This window comes from Pipistrellus hanaki (genome assembly GCF_964339955.1).
Source record: "Pipistrellus hanaki genome assembly, chromosome: 7".
NCBI lineage: Eukaryota > Metazoa > Chordata > Mammalia > Chiroptera > Vespertilionidae > Pipistrellus > Pipistrellus hanaki.
In genome coordinates, this window is record NC_140509.1 from 37,592,969 (window position 1) to 37,606,682 (window position 13,714).

Sequence of the window (13,714 nt, forward strand, 5' to 3'; positions counted from 1 at the left end):
ATTCAACAGTATTTCTACCACATTCTATCGGTCAAAACAAGACGTTAGGTCAACCCATAATAGAAGACTGGAAAATAGATCCGTCCTTCAATGGAAGAGTGACAATGTCCCATTGCGGAAGACTACGTAGAAAGGCAGGCTTTACTTGAGGCCATTATCATAATGAACTACCCCACATTACTTTAATGCAGTGATTTTCAACCTTTTTCATCTCATGGCACACATTTACTAATTACTGAAATTCTGAGGCACACCAACAAATATATTTTTTGTCAATCTGGCAAAAAAGATATAATTTTAATTGATTTACAAAAAATATAATACGCCGAAACCGGTTTGGCTCAGTGGATAGAGCGTCGGCTTGGGGACTCAAGGGACCCGGGTTCGATTCCGGTCAAGGGCATGTACCTTGGTTGCGGGCATATCCCCAGTAGGGGGTGTGCAAGAGGCAGCTGATCGATGACTCTCCCACATCGATGTTTCTGACTCTCTATCTCTCTCCCTTCCTCTCTGTATAAAATCAATAAAATATATATTTTTAAAAATATAATAGTAATTACCTACACTTTTTGCTCCAAGTATAATAACTTTTTAAAAAACCAGGTGTCTGTACTTGCATATAAGAATTTCTGGTGCCAAGAATTAACCAATCAGACATAACCTTATTATGTGATCTGACCAATAAGGTATAACTTTATTATATGACCTATTATGTATGGTTTAAGACAGGGCATTCACACCATATGGCTATTGTTGTGTTGGCTATTGTCATATTTTAAAATTTGACAACCTAAGGGAAAAGAGATTAGTGCCCTTGACTAAATAGTCAGGTATTGCGTGTTTTAAAATTTTTTGCTACACACTGGTTGAATATCACTGCTTTAAAGGATAGCATGCACAGCTCATACTGACAAACTGAAGTATGCTTAGATACAAGTCAGTGGAGACACACACCTCATTCTGTTCCATAGTGGTGGAGGGAGAGTATTTGATACTGTTAACCCTGTTGGTACCAGCTGGTTGTATCTTGTTCTACACTGAGGTCTCTGATATGTACAAAGTTCTGGGACCTCTCCCCAGGACAAGCATGAAATATGTGTAGAATATAGAGGCTGGGCAGTTCTACAATATGTTTTTGGTAATGCTTTTCTCTTTTGTAATAAATAATTGAAGAAACAATGAGCTTTTAAAAAGATCATAATCATGATGAATGTATAACTTGCACAAAATACTTGCTAATTTGTAATACCATTGGAACATGATAACATCACTGACCATTTAAAAACTAGAAGATACACATATGATGAAGATGCATCAATATCTACTTTAAAATTAGTCATATTTTTAGAATACTTTGTGCTCCAAGATGATGACATAACACATGAGACTGAAAATTGCAGGTTTACATAAGACTTCATAAAGCCTGACTTTTTATTTAGGTCAAATACTTGTTTCATTCATATGGTCAACTTTTTGTGCACATGTGAAAAATGAAGCAGTAATTGTTAATATGTGATGTTGGCTACAGTACTATAAAAAGAAGTGCAAATAAATGCTTCAACGGAAAATCATTTATTTTTACTAATAACTTTAGGTTTTTTCCCCCAACAAATTCATAGAATAGTATTTTGGAATTCAATTCTGCCAAAAATAAAATATATACCATTACTGTGAATGGGAAATCACTTAAAAAGTTCATTAAAGGTAAAATTTATTGTCTTTGTAGTGAAAATACAAATCCAAAGTTTAGTGAATAAAGCATTATAGAAAAACTATTTTCTATTAAATTATGAAATCTATAGATCAGAAATGTACTTGGAAGTTGGGGATATGGGTTCAGAGCTGATTTTGAAAAAAAAAAACTTAGCATAGTAGTATGCAATTTCTCTTTTGGCTGTCCATCATAAGTTAGATTTTTAAAGTGATTGGTTGGAATTGACTTTTAGGTCAACCTAATGTTCTACCATGATATTGCACTTTTTGAAATGTCTTCTATGCTAATTATGGTTGTATTTTGTTTATAATTACTTGTCTATCTTTATTGAGATAATGAATAAATGGAGACAATAAGCCTTCAACTTTTGAAGCTGTAGCAAGTTTTAGTTAATAAAAAGAAAATTTATAAATAGAAGACATCTAAATATACCCTACAAAAACAAGAAAGAAAATTAACAAATCAAACCTATGAAAGATATAATTTTGAAATATATATAATTTTGCTTTGGACTATCTTGACTTTTAAAAGAAACTGGGGATGGGGCCAGCCTGGGTTACGGGCTGAGGGCCGCTTTCAGGCTGGCCACAGTCCTTTCAGGGTGGGGGTCCCCACTGGGGTGCCTAGCCAGCCTGGGTGAGGGGCTGATGGCTTTTTGCAGGCTGGCCAGGCCCCCTGGTGCCTGGCCAGCCTGGGTAAGGGGCTGAGGGCTGTTTCCAGGCTGGCCACACCCCCCGGCGACCCAGGCTCCCAGCCCTTCCTTTTTTTCTCTCCAGCCACTACTTGAGCAGAGGCCAGGGCAGGTCAGAAGCTTGACTTCCTCCATCACCAGGGGCAACCAAAGCCTCCTGCTTGCTCCAGCTCTGTGGTCACCACCATCTTTGTTGAGCTAAATTGCATACTCGCTCCTGATTGGCTGGTGGGCGTAGCAGAGAAACAGTCAATTTGCATGTTTCTCTTTACCGTGTAATTTTTTATCTGATAAGTATTTAAAAATAATATATCTTAAATATTATTTATTTTTATTACATTTATTAGGGTAACGTTGCTTAATAAAGTTATTTTTCAACTGTACAATTTTATGTTATGTATATATTACACTGTATGTTTTCCACCCAAAGTCAAATCTCCTACATTTCTCAATATTTTAGCACCTTTACCTTTTTTATTAGTGTAATTTTAATCTGATAAATATTATAAAAATAATATATTTTAAATATTATTGTTTCTCTTTTATTAGTGTAATTTTTATCTGATAAATATTATAAAATAATATATTTTAAATATTATTTATTTTTATTAAATTTATTAGGGTAACATTGCACAATAAAGTTCTTTTTCAAGTATACAATTCTATATTATGTGTATATTGCACTGTGTGTTTACCACGCAAAGTTAAATCTCCTACATCATCCAATATTTTAGCACCTTTACCTTTCAGTATCGACCCATTTTAATGTAAAACACATTCTTGATTTAGAAAATGAATTAATCACTTTATCTATGGTTCTTTTCACATTTGGTCCATAATCATCTTCAAACTCACTTCTCCAAAACCCTGTATCTTCAAGTTCTGTATCTCCAAGAATCAATCCCTACTTCAGGAAAATACTAATACATTGTTTCATTTGGAACTCCACCAGTCTTCATATTTGTAATCTGACAAACCCAAACTTTTCCTGCTTCAAGTTATGTTAGCAGCCTCAAGTGTTAGAAAGCATGAAATTGTCTTGAAGGTCAAAACAATGTGAAGTGGTAGAGTCCCATGGCAATCCATTAACAATACGCTTAGCAATAACAATTTTTGCAAAGCAATAACCGTTATTTGTAATCTATGTATTGTTTATTAAAATTTTTTGGGGGTAATATAAATTGTATTTTGGAACATTGGCATCAATACAACACTGCTAAAAATCTTGCAGATGCAAATATGTATTGCTAGTATTTACAATATATTTAATTCACGAAGCAGTGTCCAAGGAGCTCACAGTGATTTTACATACGTTAGGTTATTTATTCTCATCTATTGAATACCTATTGAAGTAGATTTTAAAACCTATTGTGCCTATTTGATTAGGTCTTGCACTTCCTCAGAAATGCGCATCTAGTATTAACCTTTTTTACCGACTTTGATCAATTATCCTAAGAAAACACACATTAATTTCTATGCCAAAATTACCCATCCAGACAGTTCAGGCTACAAAATGGCAGATTATGCATATAACCTTTTCTCAAACAACTCTGACTAATAGCCTACCCCACTAATATTGCCTAAATAACACATTTATTTTTAACATCTAGGACAATCTTCCTTCTAAGTGCCTTACTTAGTTTTGTTCAATGTATTCATTAATTAACTGAAGAAACAGTTATTCAGGACATCCATTATATAAGAATTGGAGTGTGTGCTGCAAAGATACAACATGAATCTGAAACTGAATTTAATCTAGGATTTATACTCTCATTGGGGAGACAGAACATTGACTTTGATAGCTAGAGTATGGTTAGAAATGGGAATGTGACAGAGCAGTGGTACGGATAAAATGCTATGGAAGTTTAGATGAAGTCCTTACTCTAGCTTGAGATACCCTGTCTCCCTGAAAATAAGACAGTCTTATATTAATTTTTTCTCCCAAAGTTGTGCTAGGTCTTATTTTCAGGGGATGTCTTATTTTTCCATGCACTAGGTCTTATTTTCGGAGGATGTCTTATTTTCAGGGAAACACGGTAGTAATCAGAAATTAAACTCATGCTTTCTTCCCTTCCTAGTCCATCCGGCACTTACCTCTGTATCACTTGGAAGAATTTGGAGAATACAATAAGACACAATCCAAAATGTTCTAAAAAACAAGATAATTTGTCACCTCATGTGATAAGAAGGCCATAAGTATAGAGGCTCTAGAAATTATTAGTCCAGTGCCCCTTCCTCTTACCATTCTCTCTCTCAGCACATCACCAGACACACATTTCTCCCCCTTGACATATATTTCTGATTCCAAGATGACTGTAGCAACTTTAGGCATTCTCTCCCCGCGCCTCCCCCCCCACCCCCACACACACTAATCCTATCTAATAAAGAGGGAATATGCTAATTGACCACCACACCCTCACAAAGATGGTGGTGCCCACAGCCAATAAGGAGGGAATGTGCTAATTGTCTGCCATGCCCTCAAAGATGGTGGCATCCACAGACACAGGATGGTGGCGCCCAGTCCCCTCAGCCCCACAGCCACCCAGGGCCAGCCTGAAGCACAGGCAAGCCTTGGATGGTGACTGCCCAGCTGCCCAGGGCTACCTGAGGCTCAGGTAACCATGGCTGGCCGAGGCTTGCACTGCCAGTAGTGGCAGCAGCAGATATTTGATGGGGGCATCACCCTCTCATGATCACCAGGTCACCTCCTGCCCCTGAGGGCTCCTGGACTGTGAGAGGGGATGGGCTAGGCTGAGGGACCCCCCTTCAGTGCATAAATTTTCATACACTAGACCTCTAGTGTTCTTTATAAGAACTAATAAATCTTCCCCAGACATGTTCTCTCCCATTAGTCTTTTCCTAACATCTTGTTGGCTAGAACAAGGTCACATGACCCTTCCCAAGCCAATCTCTGGCAGTGGTTAAATATTTACCATGAAAAGCTTAGACTAATCTAGATATCTTTTCCTGAGAATGTAATGAAGTAGTAAAAGGTAAAAATTAAGCAAATTTGGGTCTCTCCTAGCAAGAAAGAAGGGGGGTAAGAGAGTGTGGAACAGGTCACAAAAAATGTCTCTGAACTACCTCTAAATTGTTCCTTCTCCTAAGTTTCCTCTTTTGTTTCTACCACCAGTCTCCCCTTACCACCAGTCTCCCCTCACCTAATTGACTCAAAGTCCTACAATGATTCTCTAAAAAGACTATTTTCTTTTGCCCCCATTTCTTATTACCAAGCATCAAAAAAGAGTAACCCCCATGTCTTAAAATGTATCCATGTGACCAATCTGACTTTCATGTACCTAATTAGGGGGGGCATATTAATATATCTTCCTCATCAGGGTATTTTTGAGACTGAAATAATGTGTTAGTAATTATTATGTAAGGAAAACAGATATTAACTACACCTGACCTGTGCAAGCTTACTTCCCACCCCTAACTTATCTTTCTTAATAAATTAATTACTATAATACCACAGCTACCACTTAGTAGATAGACAACAGATTAGGGCAAACTTTTCTATATACCCCTTATACTTTCTGATGTTTGAATTATTTACATGTACTATTGAAAATCAACTTAAAAGCTTAAAAGTCTAATTAAAATGTGTATCTTAATGTAGGGTTTACATATATTTTTTTCTTTTAAAGACACAAAAGGTATATAATCCAGTGCCATTGCTTTGTGCGAATTCTGTATGTAGGCTTTATCAGAGTTGGCAGAATTAACAGTACAGAGGAAAAGAGAAACCAATTACTCTAACATCAGTTGCAGATTATTTTGCTGTAGAGAGATACATTAGAAAATATTAAATCAAAGACTTCAGAGATGCTGATTTTCTTGAAAAATCTCTATCTTGTTTTGATTCGGACCACACAAGCAAAACAGGTTACCATTGATGGTGTCGATAGTCACCAATGACTTCCATTTCTTTTATTTCTTCCCACATTATGCTTTTTTTTAGATTTAATGATTCTTGTAGATCTAGTTCATGCCCTTTAACTACCTTGAGGTTTCCCATTTAATGAATAAATTGCAATTATCTTTAGCACTACTGATGGACAGCAAGCTTGTTTCCTCTGTTCCCTGTTATAAAAACATTATAATGAACAACACTGTATTCCCTCCCCTTGTATATATGTGAATCTACAAGCAAGTAATAGAGAATGCAAGTGTTGGTACCAACTATCTTTTATTTTCAGATCCCTCATTGACCTACAGAAACATATATTTTCTCCTATCCTGAGTTCCCCTGGATACAAATAGTGAGGCTCTTCACCCCTACTGTGCCTAGACAGAGCATAGACTAGAATATAATGTCAAATAAACACCTCACAGTCTTCTAATGACCTTGCAATAAGGAGTCAAGGCTGTTCAAAAACAGTCTGCCATCTGCTCACATCTGGCTTCACTGCCCAACTTTAATAGTGCTTTTTTTTTTTTTTTTTACCATTTTTTGGAAAATAAAAAATTATGTGAGCAAATGCCAGAGTTTTCTGTGCTTTAGCTATTTAAATGAAGTGCAGCCTAGCAGGAAGGAACAGATCAAATATATTGGAGATGTGCCACCATCTTCCTTTGTGACCACAGCAAAGTCACTTTGCCTTTCTGTGTTGCCATTTCTCATTCATGAAATTAAATTACTCTATTCACCTTTTGATTAATCCAACAAATAAAATACCCAAAATTATTTGGAATTAAGAGAAAGTCATGTGCATTCATATTGACTTTGACCATCCACAGTCATTTTTGCCAGCCCCAAAGTCTGGAGGCAACAGGATGATTTGGTATGAGAGTAAATCCATTACTATCACTAACTTGAGGAATCTTGCAAAAGACATGCTATTTTATTCACTTATACTAACCTTGGAAATTTTTATTAGATCCATATTTTTGTCATATTTGTGTATATATATATCATATACTAGGTAAATTATGTTAATTTTACATATTAGACTGAAAATTGTATGAAATAAGATTATATAACCCCAAAATACTGATTTTAAACAAGAAAAGAAATCATTATGCATTTTGGTTCTAAAAACCACTGGAATTATTTCTTTAAACTTCATTAGATTTGTAGTCACCCTTGAATATGGCAAATAAAATATTTCTAGCCTTGTTCCTCAGAAGATTTGCTATCCATGAGTGTCTAAAAATATGAAATATTTCATTTAATATATTCTTTTTAAGATACAAATGAAGCTTAGGATAGTTCCAGACCAACCTCCTTTCCTAAGATGCTGAGTAGTTGCTAGCCCCAAAGAGGTAACCCCAAAATCATTTTGGTTATTAACACTTTAAACAAACTAGCTTATCAGCACAACTAGCTGAGATCAGTCAGGATCCTTCTGAAAATGGAACTATCAAAGGAAGTCCAGAATTCCAGAATTATTGGATACAGGAGTACACAGTGGGATGTAAAAAGAAGGTATTCAGCAGGTGGAGGACATCTAAGAGGCTGAGCCCATAGGGAGGAGAGATTGAGACTTGAAGGAAGAGCAGTGATACCAAAGACAAAATGCCTAATTTCAAATTTTGCCACTTCTGAGAAGAGAAGACTAGAAATCCCACAGGAAGGTCTTACAGCCCAAGCTCCAGGGCATCTAAGCAAGTTAAAGGGCCTTCTCTGAAAAGCAGCTGGTACAATCTCAGAGAATGGCCCAGTCATGCTGACTAATACATTTTCAAATCTGTGAAGTCCCTAGAATAAGAATCACCTGAGTAAGAAGTTAAGAGACAACAGGGATCCAAGTGGAATAGACAATTATCACCTATGCTTCATCCTTTTTATTACAAATATCTCTTCTCTTTGAACCATAACTTTTCATGAAGTTGATTAAACAATCACAACTTTTGAGGGCAATGGTGGCAAGGCATATATAATTTGGAAGTAGCCCAAGTGTCCATCAGTGGGGATGAGTGAATCAAAAAGCTGAGGTACATTTACACAATAGGAGTGTTTCCCAAACTTTTGACATATGTGTACCCCTTCTATAATTTTTGTAACACTGAGTACCCCTCATACTCATGAGAACGTAGAATTAGGCGCAGCTAAGCACGGTGCAGTGCATATCCCCACCAGACTCCGGTGGAACGCGTACCCCCACTAAACTCTTCCTGAACCCCTGGGAATACACGTATCACACTTTGAGAAATACCGCTTTAAGGAATAGGTGGGAAAAGCCCTTTCCCACAGAGCAACTACCCTAGATTTCTCCCAAGTTTTCTATGTACATAACACAGTGCTTTGAGGAATCGAAGATGGACCTAAATAATATTAAGTGTGAGGTGAGAGCTAAGCTTAAACAAGTCACTATAGCAAATGATCTGCCTTATGAGAAAAGACATTTTATTCTCTCTGTAGACACTGAAAACACTTATTGGATAGGAATCCAATGTGTAGCTTAGGATAAAATTGTTCTTTGTCCTTCAATGTTTTTGTTTGTTCCCAGCAATAATTTCCCTGTAAAAACAATATTGCTAATCTAATATTGCATGGTTTCTTAGTCCTGGATCCTTTACAACCAGCTGCCATATCAGGTGATTCAGTATCTATACTTAAGTAATTTCAAAAGAAACTCTACCAATGATGCAGTGACTTGCAGACATGCAGTGTATAAGTCAACTGCCTGTCAGTAATCAATCAAATGCTCTGATAACTGACCTGGCAGGTTTTCATCTTGGATTTCCATTTTATTCACCAGATATATCCTTTTGGGAAAGCTTAGGTGCTTTTGAAATGAAAGCAAACTAAATTGGTTCTTCTGCAAAATATAACACCAGGCATTTTTTACTTGTTTAAAAAGAAATTGGTTGGGTTAATTTAAAAATTATTTGTCTTGGTCTTAGTGTTCTGTGCTATTTTTATCATCTGTGTTTATTCCTTAAGAAACAGGCACTTTTTCCACAGCCACAATATGAGGTTTTAAAAACAACAAACTAAAACACATAATAAGAGAGACTCATTTGGATAGAATCATCTTTCATCCTACCCCAACACACCAAGCATTCTCACTCAAGTAATCTCTGGTTGTCTCTCTCCTTTCTTCAGTAGCAATCACCATGACACTCACACACACACACACACACACACACACACACACACACCTGTCTCTCCCACCAGCCTCTGTACCCCTTGACATAGAGAATAGAGGGGCAATGTGTGCCCCAGGAAAGATGCTTAATATTATTTTTATTTATTCTAATGTACATTAACTTTTTATGCTTTAGTAATTCATAAATAAAGATAATTCTTCCAATAAATATCATGTTATACTTTAAATGGCAGCCTTTTTTTCTTAATGGCATGTAAAATAATCATGCATCTGAAACTTGGTAGTGTCTTATACTCAATGAAAAATGTTGCTGGACTGTACCTAATGAGGGAAATTCATAAGGGTTTGGGGGAATCTGTTAATGTAGTTTAGTTAAAAATACAAAAAGTGATCAAATGATAGAAACTCAGAACATAGAGTGGAGAAGAAACTTCCCTAAAAATTAAAGAAGTCAGGGTTACAATTCCAGTGGTACATATTTGTTGAGCAGTTATTTGCCAGGCACTGTTCTTGGTGCTGTGAATACAGAGATGAACAAAACAGCCCTGTGGAACTTACATCATAGTAGGGGAAACAGACAATAAGTTGAAAATAAATGTATAGTATGGTGTCAGTTGATAAAAAGTGCTATGAAGAAAAAACAAAGTGGCCTGGAAAAAAATAGGGAAGGGAAGTGGAGGGAGACTGCTATTTTGGATGAGGTGCTCAGGGTAGTCTTTGAGGAGGTGGCCATTGCACAGGGAAGGAAACAATGTGAGATGTCTCCTGGGAGTAGAACCCTCTGGAAAAGGAAGGAGGAAATGGCCAATCCAGAAAACAAACACACATGCTGCCAGTGTTTGAGACCAGAAAGGAGGCTATTGTGCTGTAGCCAGTGAATATGTATGAGAGTTCCAGGAGGTGAGGCTAAAAGGGCTTTAGGGGCCTATCTTGTAGGCTTTAAAAGTCACTATAGGGATTTGGCTTTTATCATGAACTATGTGGGAACCTATCAGGAGTTTTGAACAAGCAGTGACAGGGCCTGACTTATGTGTGGGGTTGTGCACTGCTGTATGTGGGTGGGAGGGAAGGGACAATAGGGAGGGGATGGGCAAGATGGAAACAGGAAGAATAATAAGTAGGCCACTATTAATCCAGGTGAGAGGTGGTGGTAACTGGGAACAGGGTGGTAGAAAATTTCTGGATAAATTTCAAAGGTAGAACTGTCAAGATTAGCTGATAAATAAATAAATTAGGTATGGAATATGGAAGAATGAAATCAACGGTGATGGCAAGATTTTTGACCTAAGCAACTGGTAGAATGGAGTTGCCATTTACTAAGATGGGGTGGAGTGTGGGAAGAATAGTTTGGAGAATAAAAGGAAAATACAAAAGCTCATTTTGGTTGTATTAAATTAGGGATGTCTAGTAATATTCAAAGGGTGATGTCTAGAAATGAGCCTATACTTTGGCAAAGAGGTAGAAGATGGAAATATAAATGGGGAGACATGAACATACATGTGGAATTTTAGGATATATAAAATCTTCTAGACTGTAGATTGAGGGTATAGGGGTGGGGGTGGGGACAGAGAGACCAAGCCTTGGGACAATCCAATGCAAATGATCAAGGAGAAGAGGAGGAAGCAGGAAAGGAAGCGGAGAGGAGCAATCAGGAAGATGGATGGGAATCAGGACAGAGTAGGGTCCCAGATTACAAGTGAAGGGTCAAGAGAGGAATAATTTTTTGTAAAATTTTACTGATGAATAAGATAAAGACTGAGATGTGACAGTTGCTTTTTGGAGGTTATTAGTGACCTTTACCAGAGATGATTCTGAGAAATGTAAGGACAACAACCTGGTTTGGAACAGTTAAAGAAAGAATAGGAGAAATGAAAATGAAAAACAGCAATTACAAACCACTCTTTTCAGAGGGATACAGACATGCAGTGTCAGCTAGAAAAGAATACAGGATCAACAAGAGGTTCTGTTTTATTTTAAAGGTAGGGGATACAGTGTGTTCATACTCATTAAGAAAGGGTACTCAATCTCTTAGATCCTTCTCTCTAGTCTCTCTGAATTAATTACTTAATATAACTGGGGGGGGGGCATGCAATTGAGGTCAAAATTTGGCATCCATTCAGTTAAACTCTGAAAAGAATATCACTTACAGTTTTACATTTCTCAAAAGGATCTAGAGAACCATGTTTTAAAATAAACAACTATTCTGATCTGCTTTGTTTCTTAATAAATAACAGTCAGGGAAAGGGGGGTGGTATTTTCACATACTTTTAATTAGAAGTAGAAAATGAAAGAGTGCCGTGTGCCAGCCAAATTTGTTCGTTTCAATATTAAATCACATCGACAACAGAAGAACGAGGCCATATTCTAAAATGAAATACTCCCATCACTGTGCTCCTCTTCTGCAATATCAGAGCTGACAGATAACAGTCTCCTCCTGACATCTGCTACAGTAGACGGCTGGCAGCAATGCGCACCACGTTGATTCTATTTACTGTAGAAGAGCTAGACTGAGTTAATGAGTGTTCTAGCCCAGTGGTTCAGGGTCCCGGCTGCGCATTTGATTTACCAGGGCCTGTGGCCCAAACTAGAGATTATGATCCATTTGGTCTGAGTTGGCAAGCAGACGTGGGTACGTTTTAAAACATCCCAGGATTATTTTGATTTGCTGTGGGAGCGGAGAACCACGGCCTACCATTTAAGCTTTTCACCTCAAGGTGAGGGGGAAAAAAAGTCATAGCTGACTATGAGTAAAAGGCTTGAAATTTGATCTAATCTCCAAAACAGAACACAGGAAATAGCCACCGTCACTTGAAGTAATCTTCCGTGGAATTCTGCTCTATCATGGAGAGCACACCCCCACAACTCTGCTTGGGTGGCAGTGAAAGAGGGAGGGTGACTTGGCATCTGTGGGCAGGATTTTTCTTTTCCCCCTAGTGCCTGAGATGACTATTGAAGCCCTCAGAGCATTCAGAAACAAATTGGTTTTTCTTTGTTCTTTAGACTACATTTGACAGCAGGGTAGACAGAGAAGCGGGCTGCCACAGAGCTTATTTTAGGTGTGTGCTGGAGGGAGGGCAAGAAAGAGGAAGAGGCAACTGTGAAAAAAGAAAACACAAGGAGAACAAGAATGAAAAGGACAAAATTCAGCTGAAGCCAGATCGCTAAGTGGCAAGCTCACTTTTGGTTTTCACTGCCCACCTAGTTCAGATAATAGTCGAGTTTTTGCTTGAACCACACACATTATTTATTATATCTATTTTTTTGTTGATAACAGCAGAAGGATATTTTTTTCCTCTGGATGGAACAGAGTACCACAAGAAAGATCTTGAACTAAATGCGGTCTTTTCATGCTTTTTTTTTTTTTTTTTTAGGTGAACATATCAAGATTTTATTGTCATACGATAAAGCAAAATAGGAGCTTAGAACTGGATCACTTGACCCTTTCTCTTCTTGTCTCCTCCCAGTTCAAAATGCTCACATCTCTTAATGGCCAGCATTTCATAGATCTGCACCTAGGCTCAACGCATTCAAGCCTCAGCACAATCTTCTTTGTAGTTTTAGCCCCTTTTTTTTTTTAAAAAAAAATCGGCTTAATCTGCCCACCACAGCCAGGCTGCTTCCCTGTGCTTACAGAAGACTTGCCCTTCTTGTACTGAGTTACTAAGTGGGGCTGATGCTTGCCACACTTCCTACAGAAAGTTCGGCGGGTTTTAGGAACATTTACCATGTTTGTGAGCGCTATCAGCAGGGAAAGGAGGTCTTTCAGTTCCACTCAGAAATTTGATTTATAGGGACCAGAAAACAAATAAATGCACTCTAATCAAAACAAAAATAAAGAACAAAGTTAAAGAACAAAAATGCACCCTCAATTTCACTGTCATTGCTCATCTATGTTTCTGTTACTCAATTCGTTGCTCATACATAAAAGGGCTTCCATATGAGCATGACTACAGAACAGATGCATTCTGGCTTTCCATCTACCATCTATATGTTTCTAGTTGCACATCAGATGCAGATGGGATTGCCACCCTCAATCACACTCCTCTGCTGCCTCGGGGCACATTATCTTCATCAGCCCCTCCTTATGATACTTAAACTCTTGGTTAGTTTCCTTCCTTTCAGATTCTATTCCCTTATCCCACCCTGACACCCATGCTCATACATTTAAGGTATTTTCTCCCAATATATACTATCTAGCTTTATACATGTACTAGAGGCCCAGTGCATGGATTCATGCACTGATGGGGTCCTTCA

At 37.6% G+C, this 13,714-nt stretch overlaps 1 pseudogene across 1 annotated transcript; it reads right to left on the minus strand.

The window, feature by feature from the left end:
* Positions 1 to 12,879: 12,879 nt before the first annotated feature.
* On the minus strand, positions 12,880 to 13,187 carry LOC311626237 (large ribosomal subunit protein eL42-like; annotated as a pseudogene). The gene has a single exon. The product of its transcript is annotated as a large ribosomal subunit protein eL42-like (transcript).
* Positions 13,188 to 13,714: the final 527 nt, after the last annotated feature.